Source organism: Glycine max, chromosome 20 (genome assembly GCF_000004515.6).
Source record: "Glycine max cultivar Williams 82 chromosome 20, Glycine_max_v4.0, whole genome shotgun sequence".
Taxonomy (NCBI): Eukaryota; Viridiplantae; Streptophyta; class Magnoliopsida; order Fabales; family Fabaceae; genus Glycine; species Glycine max.
Genome location: NC_038256.2, coordinates 17548969 through 17566351, shown reverse-complemented (window position 1 = coordinate 17566351; position 17383 = coordinate 17548969). Strand labels below are relative to the sequence as shown.

Here is a 17383-nt window from a genome sequence, read left to right as displayed (position 1 = left end):
ACAATGTTGGCTTGCCTCTTGACTAAACTCACAAGAGTTTTGGGATGAATTTAAAAGAGCCATACATCTGGCTAGAATAACATGGAATTTATTTCAACCTTGCTTTGTTGCATTAAGAGTATCTTGGATGAACTTATAGTTGTAGCTCTTGAAGACCATGTTTTGAAGTTGGAGCTGTTGTTGAAGACCACGTTTTGAAGCTGGAGTTGTTGTTGTATCTAGATTAAAGTTTGATGAAATGCAAATGCTTCATCTTCATGTGGTTAAGGTATACCGGGGTGTAACTCAGATCTTGCTCTAATAACCACATCATTTTTTGTCTCACAAACATAATCTGACGCCAAAGGAAGATTGATCCTTCAAGATTGCAACGTCAAGAAAGAAGCATTCTGAATTCATTAGCTATCCAATTTCCCTTTGGATTGACAAGACTATTGAAAAGGAGATTTTTGATGATGAGGATGAGGAAGAGAACAAGGATGAGGAGCGTAAAGTTGAAGATGTGGATGAAGATAAGGAGAAGGATGAGAAGAAAAAAAAAGACCATTAAGGAGGTATCTCACGAGTGGTCATTGGTGAACAACCAGAAGCCTATTTGGATGAGGAAACCTCAAGAGATTACGAAAGAAGAATATGTTGCTTTCTACAAGAGTGTTGCCAATGATTTGGAAGAGCGTTTGGCTGTTAAGCACTTTTTTGTTGAGGGTCAGCTGGAGTCTAAGGCTGTCCTCTTTATCCCCAAGAGGGCACCTTTTGATCTCTTTGACACCAGGAAGAAGCCTAACAACATCAAACTGTATGTTCGCCGTGTCTTCATCATGGACAACTGTGAGGAGTTGATGCCTGAATATCTTAGCTTTGTTAAGGGTATCCTTTGTTCTGAGGATCTTCCTCTTAACATTTCTAGAGAAATGTTGCAGCAAAACAAGATCCTGAAAGTCATCAGGAAGAACTTGGTCAAGAAGTGCATTGAGATGTTCTTTGAAATTCTTTAGAACAAGGAAGACTATAACAAGTTTTATGAAGGCTTCTCTAAGAACATGAAACTTGGTATTCATGAGGATTCTCAGAACAAGACAAAGCTAGTTGAATTGCTCAGGTATGACTCCACTAAGAGTGGTGATGAGATGACCAGCCTGAAGGACTATGTTACCAGGATGAAGGAAGGACAAAATGACATCTACTACATTATTGGTGAAAGCAACAAAGCTGTTGAGAATTCCCCCTTCCTTGAAAAGCTTAAGAAGAAGGGGTACGAGGTTCTCTACATGGTTGATGTTATTGATGAGTATGTTGTTGGTCAGCTTAAGGAATTTGAGGGAAAGAACTTGGTCTCTGCTACAAAGGAAGGCCTAAAACAGGTAGTAATCCGTATCCACCTATAATATATAGGGACTTTCAAGAATGAAGATTGGCTGCTTAACTTCTAGCATACCCTCACGGAAGGTAAAAAATGTTGATGTTTTAGCTGAACGTGAAGCGTCTTGGTCTCAACATGTTTTAGTTTTAGAGCACTTTCCCATGTTCAAATGCTTCTCTTGGAAGCTTTAGAGTCTGCTAGTTTTGTTGCCTATATTGATTATGCCGAATGATAAAAAAAAGATGACACAATATTTTTATTATCATTATTTATAAAATCCATTAAATTTAATAATTAACATATATAAAAAAATTGATATAGTTAATAATTGATTGATAAACAGTCACCAAGGCAAAGCAATTGCAAAGTTTCATTAAATATGTACATTACCTTCTATTGGAGGTATATTGACCCTTTCCTTTAGCAATAAAAACTCGAACACGACGTCCCAAATATACTTTATTATTCAATTCAAGAACCTGTGATTACAACAGAAAATTGATTTTCAGGTTCAAGTGATAACAACTGAGTATAACTAAGAGCTTTCTAAAACTTATTAGTATGGTACTGTATGACATGGATGACAAGATGTGATTTCTCATCACAGTATAAACTAATAATTCTTATGCATGTGTAGAGGCCAGCACTTAATGTTTTCTCACATGGTTACTACAACTCACAATTTTCTTGTGCAACGACTAAAATTTAAAATAGGAACTATAAGGCACAAAGAAATAGTTTAACCAACAAATTTCTTCTAAACATAGACAAAGGTCAGAATGGAAGGACCTCAAAATGACCTGGCAATAGCAATTACTAATTTCGGTTTACTTTCTATCACTTTGTTGCTTTATTGCACTAAGTTTCCAAATTATCTCTCCACTTAATCCCATAAAAGTTCATTTTAAATTTATATACATGATCTGGAGCAATTTGTTATGCCACTGATATATGTGAGTACAGTACTCATTTGTTTTTTGGATATGTAAGTCAATCATAATAATTTCTCAGGATTTCCAGTTCTCTAGCAATACTAAATGGACTGGACTAGAAACAACTAGACTATCAATAAATTTTAAAACAAAAACCATAACAAAGAAAACTATTAGTTCCTACATTTAGTCTGTAGTTGGCAACTATTTTGGTCATGCTTTGGATTTGAGTAAACCCATGCTTTTTTAAATGCTTTGTCATAGTCTTTGTTGGAACAAGGACATTATAACAATGAAACCATACACATGAATCAATTAACACAAATTATTTAATTTAACTAAAGATTAATTTCAAGTTTAAATTGTCAGCATACAGTTATTAGAAAAATTGTCACCTATAATAATTTTATATATTTGAAGATTATTTTTAATCAAAAATACAAGTAGTGGAGGGTTGGGGGCGAAGAAGAAGGGTGAAAACCCATTAGTATAAAACATATATATTAAATTAACAATCTGTAATTCATCATATGTTCTAATTTAAGGTTGTTAGTATTATGCATATTTAAATTGAATAAAAAAATATTTTATTCAAAAATAATATCAAATTCAAATAAATTTTTATTCTAAAATAGAAAACAAAATAGAAACTTAATGCATATTTTTTTCGGTGAATAATATACATATATTTATAATTAGGCTAAGAAATTCATTTATATAAAATAATTATTTTTTCTATAAATATCACATCTCTGCAGCGTTTTGTAGTGGATGAAAAAGTTTGAAACAAGTCATTCTTTTATTTATTCATAAAGCCAAAAAAATACAATGTTGAACAAAATCATTAATCAGACTTTAAAGAATCTTTTTTAGGCAACTTTAAAGAATTGGTAAAGCTTAATACATGTATTCTATCTACTAAATCAATATTTTTATAAATATATCTATAATTATAGACACAATTCACCTTAAACCTATACCTAGCTATAACTTAAAATAAATCTATCATATTCAATTGTTTTTTTATGATGGGGTTTCTTCTTGTCAAATAACATTTGATGAGACGAAGAGGATTGTGAAGATGCCAAACTAAAACCCAATGATAGAAGTTTGAGGACCTACTTAAGCAATGGAGAGATAAACGCAAACTCTAAAATTGATTCTTCTGAAGTAAGGTTTCACTCATTGGGGCTAGGAGCCTTGGAATCACTTTGGCTTGTTTATGTATCTTGGTCTACAAAATAAAAAAATAACTTTTCTTTTCTGTATGAACATTCTTTCTTTGAAGATTGATGAGGGAGGGATTGGTATCTCTATATTTGACTTGAGCAAAAGATTATAGATCTCTATGGTGAAATAGAGATGTATAGGAACAAAGTGAACTGCAAGAACAATTAAAAATGCAGTATCAATGTTCATCTCCTCCTCCTGCCGTTGATATGTAATGTGCTGATATGTAACTACAAAAATAAATGGTGAGCAGGGGAGGTTAGCCAAATGAATTTCGCTAGTTCACTATAACCATCTTATCCACAGGACGACAACCATTTGACCACAGGGCTATTTACTCACCATTGAGTCTTAATCTCCAGTTAGAATAATAATCATCTTCTACGTTAGGATGCCTACATGATTTTCTCACACAGCTAAGGATCTCAATTATTTTCCATTATTTTAGCCATTACTAATCCTATCCCTATTTCTTATCTTTGACAAAGCATTTTAGTTTTTACAGAAAAAGGTACAGATAACGAGTTTTATTCAGTTCATGATTAGTCATATGCTTTATGAACCACATATCTGATATACTACTTCGGGAATTATAAAACATAATCTAGCATACAATAAATGCCTAATATCTGTAACTTTTCATATTTTAAAAGCATCATCAACCATAGAAAAATCCATTAACACTTTTTTGTTTCACTCGCTCAAGCTCAGTAAGCAAAATTCATCTTTGTCTGGCATTTTTGTCAAAAAAACAAAAAAACCAAACACTAACATCCATCTGTAAGCTCTACTAACAAAAGCCAACCAATATTATGTTCAAATTCAATAAGGAATAAATGTGGAATCCTCTATCAACTTTTGCTTGAATCACTGAATGGCCAACATCTGCTAAATCTATTTATGACTAAATTCAAATGTAGAGGCACAGTTCAAGAGAGTAGTAGAAGTAGTAGTCAACTAATATCTATCACATGTTACAAAGAATGAAATCATAAATTGAAGCCAAACCCCAACCCTGGGGTGTTAGCTTCAAGTATTCCTATAACTTCCTAATTTTGAGGAATGCCACATTTTCAACAACTATTGAACCCTAACCACATAGTCCACTAGGTATTCCAATAAAACTCACTCTCGCACAAACTTTCCCTATAAATAAAAAAATAGACATTTGCAGTAACCCTACATCACTATTCCACACGCTTGACTAAAGTCAATGTATTCCCATACCCCTCCCTACTCATCATTCCTCTACTCTCTACACAAAGCCAAAAGCATGCAAAGAGTTCCCACAAAATACAAATGCACACAACTAAAACTTCCTCTTTCTACTTTTTCTTTTATTTTTAAGGGAGGAAATAAAGCAAAATGACGAATCTCAAATATGATATACAAAAAATCACTTTCATATTCAAAATTAGAGACAGTTCCGTCAACTTAAAAATCCATATCAAAGCAAAAAAAAAACACTCGAAAGCAGAGAAGCTGAAAAGTAAACAGGAGATAAACATGTATGTATAAACGACAGTGAGATGGAAAAATGCACTAAACCTGGTTCTGGTGCTGCTAAAGCCGAGCTACGGAAACGGCGGAGAAAACGAAACGAAGAAGAAACAAATACTAATAGAAAGAATAAAAGAGAAGCAAGCACAGCACAACGAGTCGTCGAAGTCGTCGGGTTGAATGGAAGAACAAAGAACAGTGGCTAGGGTTCGATTTGCAATGAAGAGGGGCTAGGGTTCAAGTTGTACGACCTCCAGGTTTCAAATGACTAAGCTAGGGTTGAAATTGTAACGATGAAGGGCTTCAATGCAAGGTGGGAGCTGAGTGTTATTCGAACACGTGCTTAATTATTTTTTTCCCCAATTACGACGGGCTTCAACTTAAACTCGTTGTAAACATTTTTGCATATAACATTCTAAGGCGGTTTTTAATAACCGTCTTAGAAAGTGCGTCGTAAAACACAAATTTTTTTACAATAATTACAAAAATGCATCCGCCCCACCTTTTACATCAGGTTTACAATAACAATCGTAGATCAACAGTCGTAAAAAGTACTTTTTTTAGTAGTGTGGTTTTTAAGAAAATGTTTTCTATGAGTCTATTTTTTGAAAATGTTGTGGATTTTTTTTCAGTGGTTTCTTTGGTACATTTTGAAAATGATAACATTGAAAATGTGATGGCATACCCATAATTAACATGAAAAATATTCCTAACCCCACACATGACAATTTCTCACTCTCTCATTTCCTCTTTCTCTCGTAGAGCACTGCATCATTTGTTCTTTTGCGTTCTGTGAGAGCAAACCATCGAAGCCCGTTTCTTCTTCCCATGCCCAAATAGTAAGTTGATGATGTTTTGTTTATGTCATGTTGTCATAGAACTTGGTTTGTGATGTTGTGATTGGAAGAGCCCAAGTAAATTCTTTTTGTCATACATGACTTTGATCTAAGCAACATTTTTAAACTCATGTTAATTGTATGCAATACCTGTGTGCCATGTTAATGAAGAAAACATTTTTAAGCTATTGATTGATTCATGATGTTAGTTTAAACTCATTTTTAAACTACTACTCTATATCTTATTCAACACAAACAACAATATGAAACAAGAAGAAACCATTTGTATTCTTTTTTTATATATGACAACTTCATGATTTATCAAAGTATAATCATTTTGGTGTAGTAAGAGCATTGTGCCAGCTTCATGATTTATCAAAGTATAATAATTTTGGTGTAGTAAGAGCATTGTGTCAGCTTCATGATTTATCAAAGTATAATAATTTTTCATAGTTAATTATGTCTCTTATTTCACTATTTATAATTACATCAGTGCACCTTGCATCCACTCATGTTTCTTATTTCACTATCTATGTTGTAGTTTCTTATTATGAAGTTAATATATATATAAAAAAAAACACTGGTGGGAAAGTGAGAAGGGGGAGAACATGGAATGGATAGTCCAAATCACAAAAGTTTTGTTCGAAATCATTTATGACCAAGTTAAAAAGAGACAATTACAAGGGTCAACTTTGAAGACAACATTTTGGGAAGAAACAAATGGTGAGTTGAAGAAAATAACCAGAGAAAATTATGGTGTGGATAGGTTGAAGGTTAAGTTTAATCACTTACGCTTCAACATCATGAATCTTCAAGCTTGCTATCTCGTACATGAGTTACTTGGGATATTGAATCTAATAAAGTAAATGCTCCTGAAGAAGTATAGCAAGATTTGTATAAGGTAAGTTTAATGTATTTGTTTAAATATATTGTAATAGTCAATGTAACACGTACTTTTTAAAGTTTTTCATTTACCATTTTCAGCAAGGAAAATTTTACAAACAGTTCAAGAAGAATGGATGTGAGCATGACTATGAGATCCTTGGTGAAATATTCAATTCCAGCACAATTTATAACAGGAAAGTTAAGTCAAGCTTCTACTCAAGAGCCACCAACCTCTAATGATGAGAGAGAAATGGAGGGAAACTTTCTTTCCAAAGGTGTTTATGTTGATGCCAATGATGATGTTGATGGAGACTACATAAGAACTTGACAAAAAAAAGAAAAAAACTACATCTTCAAGTGAGCATCAACGTAAAGAAACAAGAGATTCTATGTTGCATAAATTAGATGCATCATTAAGCTTGTATGATCACGAGGAGTCTTCATCTATGTGTGTTGCTTGTTTATGATAAAATTGAAAATAATGAGTTCTATAGGTATGGAAAGCATATGTCAGAATATATTACATTTGTATGTCTGATGGAACCCTAATTTGTGGATCTAAAGAGGAAACGTTTGACTTGGGTAGGCTTAACATAGATTGATTGATCGCTAGAGCAAAAGTATGAAATTTCAAGAAGAACTTGACGAGAGACTAATTTCTCTCATGGAGGAAAGAGAAGCGAAGCTCATAAATTTTAGCCAACTTTTATAATATGATTTATTTTTGTTTTTAATTGTATTTTGAGCCTATTTTTGGACTTGTAATGGGCTGTCATGACCTTTTATTATCATTTTCAAGTCTTTTAATGATTCGATTAGTTATTGGGCCTTGGGCCTAATTTAAGGTTATTACTAAGAGGTATAAATTAACTCCTTAAACCCTTTGTTGACATTTTTTATGAAATTTCGTATTAGACACAGTTAAAAGAATAGAATATATCTTGGTTCTAGTGTGAAACCTTAGGTTTTTATAAAAGAATTCTATTCTTTGTGGCGAATCATCCTCAACTTATCACTCTTTCAAGATTGTGGCGTTGTTCTTTCCATCTCGTTTTCTAATTCTTCTTTTTCCTTTTTATTTATCCCAATTTTAGAGAGTCTCAAATAGGTTTTCCAGTTTGATGATGCTACAAATTAGATTCGCAAATTAGGGTTCCATCAATTGGTACCAGAGCTTCGGTTCTTGAAATCTAGTGTTATTTATCCCTTGTGTTTTCTTTCTTCTTTTGTGTTTTCTCCTTTGTTCTTCTTTTTGTTTAACTCTATATTATTATTTTGTCTTCCTTTGTTCTATTTCTTCGGAATTTGATTTCAAATTTGAAGCCAAAATTCTATTACAATCCAGATTTGGATAATTGAAGTTGTTAAGATATGAATTTGTTTTTCAAATTTGGAGCCAAAATCCTGTTACATTCTAGATTTGGATCTGACCAATCACTAATTTGTGCTAAATTTGAATTTCATGCAAAAAAAAAAAGTGTTGAGATAAAAAAAAGGAGCAAAAAAAGTTATGCATTGAGAGTTGTTTCCCATCTAGTTTTCACATTACCTATACTTCAAAAAAAAGGTGTGTCTTGTTGATTATTTATATCTAATTTAGTTCAATTCTGGGACAATTCTTTTCTTGATTCCGGAGTCTTCTAGTTTTTCTTCCTTAGCAATCCTTTTGAGTGTTCCTTTTATTATTTTTGCTTGTCTTTAAAATTCCTTAGTTTTGTCTTAGAGTATTTCTATTCCTGGCTTCTTGAGTTGAGTTTTGATTTGTGACATATTTCACATTGAATACTTCATGATTTTGAGCTTGAAGGTTTTGCTTAAAAACTAAAGAGGAGCAAGAGTGGTAAAAGACAAGAGTGCATATTATTAAAGAAAAAAAAAGTCTTGAAAGAGTGATACACGAGTGAACTTGAGTGAAATACTAAGTTGAGTGGTGAGGTCCTATTCTATTTATTACTTGTGCACTAACTTTTCCTTGTAGGTATGGCTTCTACAAGTGGAGATGCTACTCCACCATCTCCAAAAACTGCAAAGCTCATGGCAGAGATGATTAAACTTGGTGATCAAATGAGAAGAATGAGTTACGAAAATGAAGAAAGGATGGAAAGAGTGAGAAAGGAGAATGAAGAGAGTTTTGGAAGAATACAAAGGAGTAGTGAAGCTTTAAGCATTAGGATTGAAAATATAGAGCAAAGAAATCATGGAGAATATGAGGGGTATGAAGATGAAACGCACCGTTTCACTTAAGGGAAAAAAAACTCACCCCTCTGCATCAACTTATTACCTGAGACCCCTTCCCCCCCCCCCCCCCCCCCATTTTCAAAATCCCTTCTTCCTTTCAATAACCCACCTCCCACCTCTCAAACCCTATCTCTTTTTCCCCCCAAATTTTCATCTCTCAATCTTTCACTCATCTCCTTCCATTGTTCCAAAATTATCAAGCTTATTACATCCTTGTGTCATTTCCAAGCACAAGTAGGTGATTGGAGAAAAAGGGGAACACTACTCATTTCCTTAGATTTTTCTATTTGATCTCTTTAAGGTAAAAATTTATAACCCATTGTGTTAGATGAGTATTTTATAGCACTGATTAGTTATGGGTTGTGTGAAAAGGGTTAGAAACTAAGTATTAGGAATTATTGTGGTTTTCTCAAAACCCTAGGTTTTGCTAAAATTGGGGATTTTGTCTAATCTCTTATTTTAAATGCTTAGATCCTGTGGAAAATACGGTGGTTGATTTTCCCAACAACAGTAGAAGACATTGATTGCATTATTTATGTGAGTAGCTAATCTACTTAGCGACATTTTTTAAAGTACTTTTAGGAGAAGCAAGTAAACTTCAATATATATATATATATATATATATATATATATATATATATTCTTTATGATCTTTGAAATTTATTTTGGGATTTTGATAATATATATAAGGATGAATGTTGGATTATTTGTTTATGGTATTTATTGTGAGTTTATGATTGATTTTCGTTTGCTACAACGAAGAGATAATGTAGCCTATGAGTCAAATTCTCATAGTATAGTTATACTTGTCGTTTGCTACAACGAAGAGATAATGTAGCCTATGAGTTAATTTCTCATAGTATAATTAATATTTTTCGTTTTCTACAACAAAGAGATAATGTAGCCTATGAGTCAAATTCTCATAGTATAATTATATTTGTCGTTTGCTACAACGAAGAGATAATGTAGCCTATGAGTCAATTACTCATAGTATAATTATATGTTTCGTTCACTATAACAAAGAGATAATGCAGCCTACGAGCTAAATGTCGTAGTTATATAATTACCGTTCACCACAACGAACAAAGAGATAATGTAGCCTACGAGCTAAATATCGTAGTTATATAATTACTGTTCACCACAACGAAGAGATAATGTGGTCTATGTGCACATAGTGGAATGAAAGTTCGATTATAAAGTTATTATTCTTGAATACTAGTTTATGAGTAGTTCTGAAATTATTCTTTGAGCATACAATGATTTCTAAAAGCAAGTTGTATTTTATTATTTATTTAATTAAGGTTATTTAAATTTCTTTTGATGTAAAGACTCGTGCTATGTTATGCTTTCCTTCCTGTTCGCTTTGTATTTTATGCTCTCACTAAGTCTTTGTTACTTACCCCCCCCCCCTATTTTATTTTATTTTCTCAGATACACAATAGTGGAGTAACTGACTTCCTGGGATTTGCTGACGTACCTAGGAATTTGATTATCTTTTGGTAGGCCTCCATTGCGTCTAATGGATATTTTGTTTGTAACTCCAGTATAATGCAGCTATAGGGACCAGGGTAGTAATAGATTTAGAGAGAATTCCTTTATTTTGAAATTTAAATGATTCTCTCTTATAGGTATGCTAATGATGTGATGTACTTATGATATTTTGAGATACTTTGATGATTAGTATTTATAATCAACATTGTTATTAGTGGATATTTTGGTCAATATGTTAAGGGTCTATATATATATATATATATATATATATATATTATGTGTTCTTTTACAGGTTATTTAACATAGGATAGGCTAGCCAGACTAACAAAATCATAGTTTGTGCGCCAGTCATGATCCAAGGGTGGGTCGTGACAGAAGAGGAAGAGGAAGGAAGGAGGAATGAGCAATATAGGGAGAGAAGAAATCATAGAAGATATGGAGGTAGGCAAAGAGAGGAAGGGATTGAGAGGGTGAAGGTGAAGATCCCTACTTTTAAAGGGATTTGTGATCCATAAGTGTATCTTGAGTGGGAGATGAAAGTTGAGCAAGTCTTTGCTTGCTACAACTATAATGATGAGAAAAAGATCAAATTGGTCTCCTTGGAGTTTGAGGGATATGCCTTAGTGTGGTGGAACCAAGTGAGGAGTGATGTTGAAAGGATGAGAAGGCCATTGATGAATACTTGGCAAGACATGAAGAGAGTTTTGATAGAGAGATTTGTGTCGTCCTACTATGGAAGAGACCTTCACAACAAGCTCCAAAGATTAATTCAAGGAAATAAGAGTGTGGATGAGTATTACAAAGAGATGGAGATTTCCTTGATTAGGGCTCAAAATGAGGAGTCTCAAGAGGCCACCATGGCAAGGTTTTTGCATGGTCTCAATAGGGAGATCCAAGACATTGTAGAGTTGCACCACTATGCCTCTTTGGAGGATCCCATTCATCAAGCTATCAAGGTGGAGCAGCAATTAAAAAGGAAGCAAATATACAAGAAGTCCCCCTATGGCTCTTAAACTTGGAAAGATAAGGACATTCAAGAAGGGGGCAGATCTTAATTCAAATCTCATGAGAAAGGTGTTGCACTTAGAAAAAATAATTCTAACCCTACTCTCACTTCTTAAAAAAAAGAGTTCTATTTAAATATTTTAAGTGTTTGGGAAAGGGTCACATTGCCTACCAATTCCTAACAAAAGGACTATGGTTGTGTTGTGTAATGGGGATATCACTAGTGAATCTTCTTCTAGTTAGGGGTGTGCAAAAACTAGTTCGATAAGAAAACCTAACCGAACTAGTTTCAAACTGTTTTAACTGGTTCAGTTTTATATCATATAGTCAAACTGATTTAGAAATTGGTTCAAAACTGAACTGGTTTTAAAAAATTAGTTCTGAATTGAATTATTTTTTAACCAATTTTAAACTGGTTCTAAGAGTCGAACCAGTTTCAGACTGGTTTTCAAACTATTTTTTTCAAATAAAAAAATATTTAAATGAAAACCAATTCGGTTAACCGAACTAGTTTTGTAGAAACAATTTGGTTAATCGAATTGGTGAACTCGTTTTTTCTTGAACTAGTTTAGGAAAAAAACTAATTTTATTTAGGTTCGGTTACAATCCGATTCAATCCAAACCATTTTTTTTTGCACACCCCTTCTTCTAGCTCTTCTAGTTCTTCTAGTGAGAGTGGAAGTGAATGTGATATATAGCCCCTGGAATGTGATCTTTTGATGGTTAGGAGGTTAATAGGGAGTGTGTGTAAGGATAGAAATGAAACGCAAAGGGAGAATATTTTTCATACTAGGTGCATGGCCATGGGGAAAATATGTTCTTTGATTATTGATGGGGGTAGATGCACTAATGTGGAGTTAGTTGTAGATAAACAAGTTTTGATATGCTTCTCCATTGGAAAATATGATGATGAGATACTATTTGATGTTGTCCCTATAGAGGCTAGCCATCTTTTACTTCAAAGGCCTTGGCAATATGATAGGGATGTTGTCCATAATGGTGTCACAAATAAATTTTCATTTGTACATAAAGGGCAAAAGGTTACCCTCACACCTTTGTCTCCAAGTGAGATTTGTGAGGATCAAATAAAAATGAGAGTGAAAAGAGAACAAGAGAAAAAAAAAAAGAGAAAAGAAAAATTGATAAAGAGAGAGAGAGACATGAAAGGAGAGAAAAGAAAGAAAAGAGTGAAACTGTAAAAAAAAATGAAAATCAAGAAGGAAGAAAAATACAGAGCTTGTTCATGAGAGAAAAAGAGGTGAAGAGAGTGATGCTAGCTAGGCAACCTATGTATTTACTAATGCCTCATGATTATTGTTTGTCTTCTGTTGCTAGTTCTTTGCCTCTAGGTGTGAAAGAATTATTGAAGAAGTTTGGGGATGTCTTCCCCAAAGACACCCCTCATGGGTTGTCTCCCTTAAGAGGGATAAAGCACTAAATTGATCAGATGTCAGGAGTTTTCATACCAAATAGGCCAGCATATAGAAGTAACCCAAAAGATACAAAAGAAAGCCAAAGACAAGTGGAGAGCTTAATGGAAAAAGAATGGGTGAGAGAAATTTTGAGCTCATGTGTTATGCTCGTCATCCTGGTAAATTGAACTCTATCTCAACTTCTAAGGTGCTTGGTAGGTAAGAATTTGAAAATTTGGGAGGAATGCCTACCTTGTGCTGAATTTGCTTATAATACGGTAGTAAACTCTATTACTTCTTATTCTGCTTTTGAGATGGTTTACGGTTTTAATCCATTGTCCCCTCTTAATTTGTTACCTTCGCCTATCAAATTTGCTATGATGAATCGGAATGGGCTTTCTAAAGCCAACTTTGTTATGAGTTGCACGAGAAGTGAAAGCACAAATTGAGAACAAGGTTGAACAATATACTAGATATGCCAATAAGGGTAGAAAGATGATGATTTTCAAACGGGGTGATTGGGTTTGGGTTCACTTGAGGAAGAATAGGTTTCCTTCCAAAAGGAAATCTAAACTTCAAGAAATGGGATATGGTCCTTTTAAAGTTTTGGAGCGCATAAATGGTAATGCATATAAATTGATTTACCACTTGACTATCATGTGAGCAACACTTTTAATGTTACTGACTTCACTCTTTGTGATGTAGGTACCTTTGACATCAATTCGAGGGCAAATTCTTCCCAAGAAGGAGGGAATGACAGAAGACTATCCAAGGAGGAAAAGTTTGACTTGGGTGGGCTCGACATGGATGGAGCAATCACTTAAGCAAAGAGTAAGAAATTTCAAGAAGAGTTTGAAAAGAGACTAAATTTTCTCATGGAGGATTTATTTTTGTTTTTAATTGTATTTTGGGCCTATTTTTGGACTTGTAATGGGCCACACGACCTTTTATTGTTATTTTTAAGTCTTTTAATTATTAGAGTAATTATTGGGCCTTGGGTCTTGAGCCTAGTTTAAGGTTATTAGTAGGAGGTATAAATAGACTCCTTAAACACTTATTTGATATTTTTTTGATGAAATTTTATATTAGACACAGTTAAGAGAATGTCTCTCTTGGTTCTTGTGTGAAACCTTAGGTTCTAATCAAAGAATTTTATTCTTTGTGGCGAATCATCCTCAACTTATCAATCTTCCAAGATTGTGGCGTTGTTCTTTCAATCTCCTTTTCTAATTCTGCTTTTTCCTTTTTATTTTCCTCAATCTCAAAGAGTCTCAAATAAGTTTCCCAGTTTGTTGAGACTAAAAATTAGATCTACAAATTAAGGTTTCATCAATGTCTCTAATGCCATTACATGATTCTTTAGATGGAGAGGCTCATAATAAAAATTTATTAGATATTTTGAATTACATAAGATGTGTGATGGAGATATTAAAGTTGAAAATACAACGCTTAGGTGTTGTTTCACAAGTCATATAATGCATTGCAAATGATATGTGATGGTTTCTTTAGGTTGGTCTTTGACCTGGGAGGATTGGTGAAAAGGTACTTCAATAATAAGATATTTTCCATTTTAGGGGATTCAAGTCTACTTAGATGTAGGATTTTCTTAATGCAATTTTCAATAAATTCTAATGTGTGTTTTTTTTGTTTATGTAGGCAATCAAGTGTTAAATTCGAGGACAAATTTCTTTCAAGAAGGAATGAATGATAGAAGTCTAAAAAAAGGAGGCTTGAGACTACATTAGAGTCAAATAGTAGATTAAGGAATTGTGTAATTTTGGTGTTGGGCCTTTGTTGGACTTTTTATTTTTTTTGTAATTTTGTGTTTAGCTTTTTAGGCATATGTGTCAAATGGGCCTTGGTGGACTTAAGGGCTATAGTATAGTAGGAAAAATGTTGACATTGTCATTTAGTTTTCACTCATTTTGAAATGAAGCTTTGTGAGAGGAAACTCTCTCTTGGTTCATAGAAACTACCTTGATTCTTATCTTTGAATTTCCTAATTCAAAGTGGTAAATCTTCATTTCAACTTATCAATCCATCTAAATTGTGGTGTTATTCTATCATTCCTCACCTCAATCCATCTTTTCCTTTTTGACTTCTATATTTTTCTTGAAAAAATTACCAAAAGAAATGTGAGATGTTGAATTTGTGATTCAAGTTGTGATTTATATCAAACTATGCAATGTTCGTTGACAAAATGACTCCTCCCTAATTTAATTTTCAAATCAATCAGTGCGTTATAGATGGATAATTAATTTGAATATTAAAGGGAACTAAATTTATGTGTAAAAATATTGGTATTAATTAATGATGCAATTAAGGGTAGCTTGATTACCTTGTTAATTGTGCAATTAGATGAAAATCAATGAGCGTGCTTCTTCGCTCATCTCTCTCTTATTATTAAAGTGAGAAGTTCATAAGAGAAATTTTCTCATTTTTTTAATGCAAATTTCACTAAAAAAAATTGTGTAAATTAACTGCATAAATCACATAACATATTGATATTATTATTAGAACAATTTATATTGATGATTGCCTAATTGATAATATATTCATTGATTGACATGCATTTTTAATATCAATTGGGAAATAATCATTACTGCTTTAATAATAATGTCAATATGTTATGTAATTCAATTAGGCGGTTAATTTACACACCTTTTTAGCAAAAATTGCATCTAAAAAAACCGGAAAATTTTATTTGTAAAACTTCTTCGCTTTAATAATAAGAGAAGATTAAGCACAAAATCCTAATTAGTCCTTGAATCCAATATTGTTACCTCTATAAGTTTGCAATGAGTATTCTCCCCTCTTAAGGTCAATATTCTCACCTCTCTAGGTTAGTATATATTCTAGTTGAGAATACTGGGTTCAAAACCTATATAGGTAAGAACATTGGCTTGAAGAGGTCTTGAATCCAATTTGATCACATGTGGAGTATGCATTGAGTATTCTCTCATCTTAATATCACTATTCTCACCTCTCTAAGCCACTATTATAACTTGGTTGAGAATACTAGATTTAAAACCAATATAGGTTAGAATATTGGCGTACAAATGTGAAAATATTGACTTGAAGAGATGAAAATATTGAGTGTAGGCATGTAGAGGTGGCGATCGCAATCAAGAGGGACTAATTAGGTTCTTGTGAATTAATTTTTTTAGCAATAATTAGATGAAAGAGTCTGATTAAAAAAACAAGGCTTAATTAAGTTTTTCATATCTAGAATATAGACCGTTTTCAAATTACTACCTAACATTCACTTTTTTTTAACCAAGTACCTAAAAAAATTTCAATTTCATTTTACTATCTACCGTTAGTCGTCTTCTATTAAGTGATGACGTGACAGACAGAGTGTCACGTCATCACACCCAATCATTGACATGTCACTATCACATCATCACCTTCAATGACGTGACGATGACGTGTTAGTGATTGGGTGTGATGATGTGACACTGTCTGTCATCTCATCACTCAACGGAAAGGGATTAACGATGGATAGTAAGTTGAAACATAAAAAAAAATTCAAGTAGGTATTTGACAAAAAAAAGAATTTTTAGGTAGTAATATGAAAACGAACTATTTTTCAGGTATGGAAAATTTATTTAAACCATATATAATTAGTGTTTTGTAGTCTATGATCAACGTACACATGTTATGCCTTTCCTTATTATTCTATGGATCCAAAATATATATCTCACCATTTGATTTTGTTGATTCTCTTTTAGCTTTGTCCAGCTATTAAATGTATTCATCTTAACTCTTCAATTTCAATTTTAATACTATCTTATTAATCTAGTTCAGTTGATTAAACATGATAAATTGATAGGTAAATTATTGTAAATTTCAAATAGTATTTTTTTTATTCCTACCAATAAAAAATATCTTATCAATTTAATGTATTTCTTATTTTGAATGAAGAATTATCTTAAAAAATAAATCGGATAAAGTTTCTTAAGTCTATATAAAAGTAAATTACATATATGTTCATCAAGTTATTTTAATTAATTTTTAGTTTTTTGACAAGTTTACAAATATTTGATCAAATAAAAAATTTTGAGAAACGATTTTTTCTTATTGACTAGATTTGCTTTCAAACATAACTTAAATTTACGATTACCATTTTTATTTTTATTTTCAATAAAATAATAAAATTTATCATTTTATTTGAAATTAAATTATTTATTTTGATAAAACTCCTCCTTATCATTTGTTAACTAAAAAATTAATTTTCAGATTGATTTAGTTAAGTTTTTCATACCTGAAAAATAGATCATTTTCATATTACTATCTAAAAACTCATTTTTTTTGTCAAATAACTATCTATAAAATTTTTGTTTCAACTTACTACCTATCATTAGTTTCCTTTCATTGAGTGATAACATGACAGACTATGTGTGACACACCCAATTATCGACACGTCATTGAAGGTGATGACATGACAATAAGGTGTCTGTGATAGGACGTGATGACATGATACTTTGTTTGTCA

The 17383-nt window shown here is 32.5% G+C and overlaps 1 pseudogene; it reads left to right on the top strand.

Annotated features, from left to right (window-relative positions):
- The first annotated feature begins 358 nt into the window (after window positions 1-358).
- Window positions 359-1563, top strand: LOC100815754 (heat shock cognate protein 80-like; annotated as a pseudogene).
- Window positions 1564-17383: the final 15820 nt, after the last annotated feature.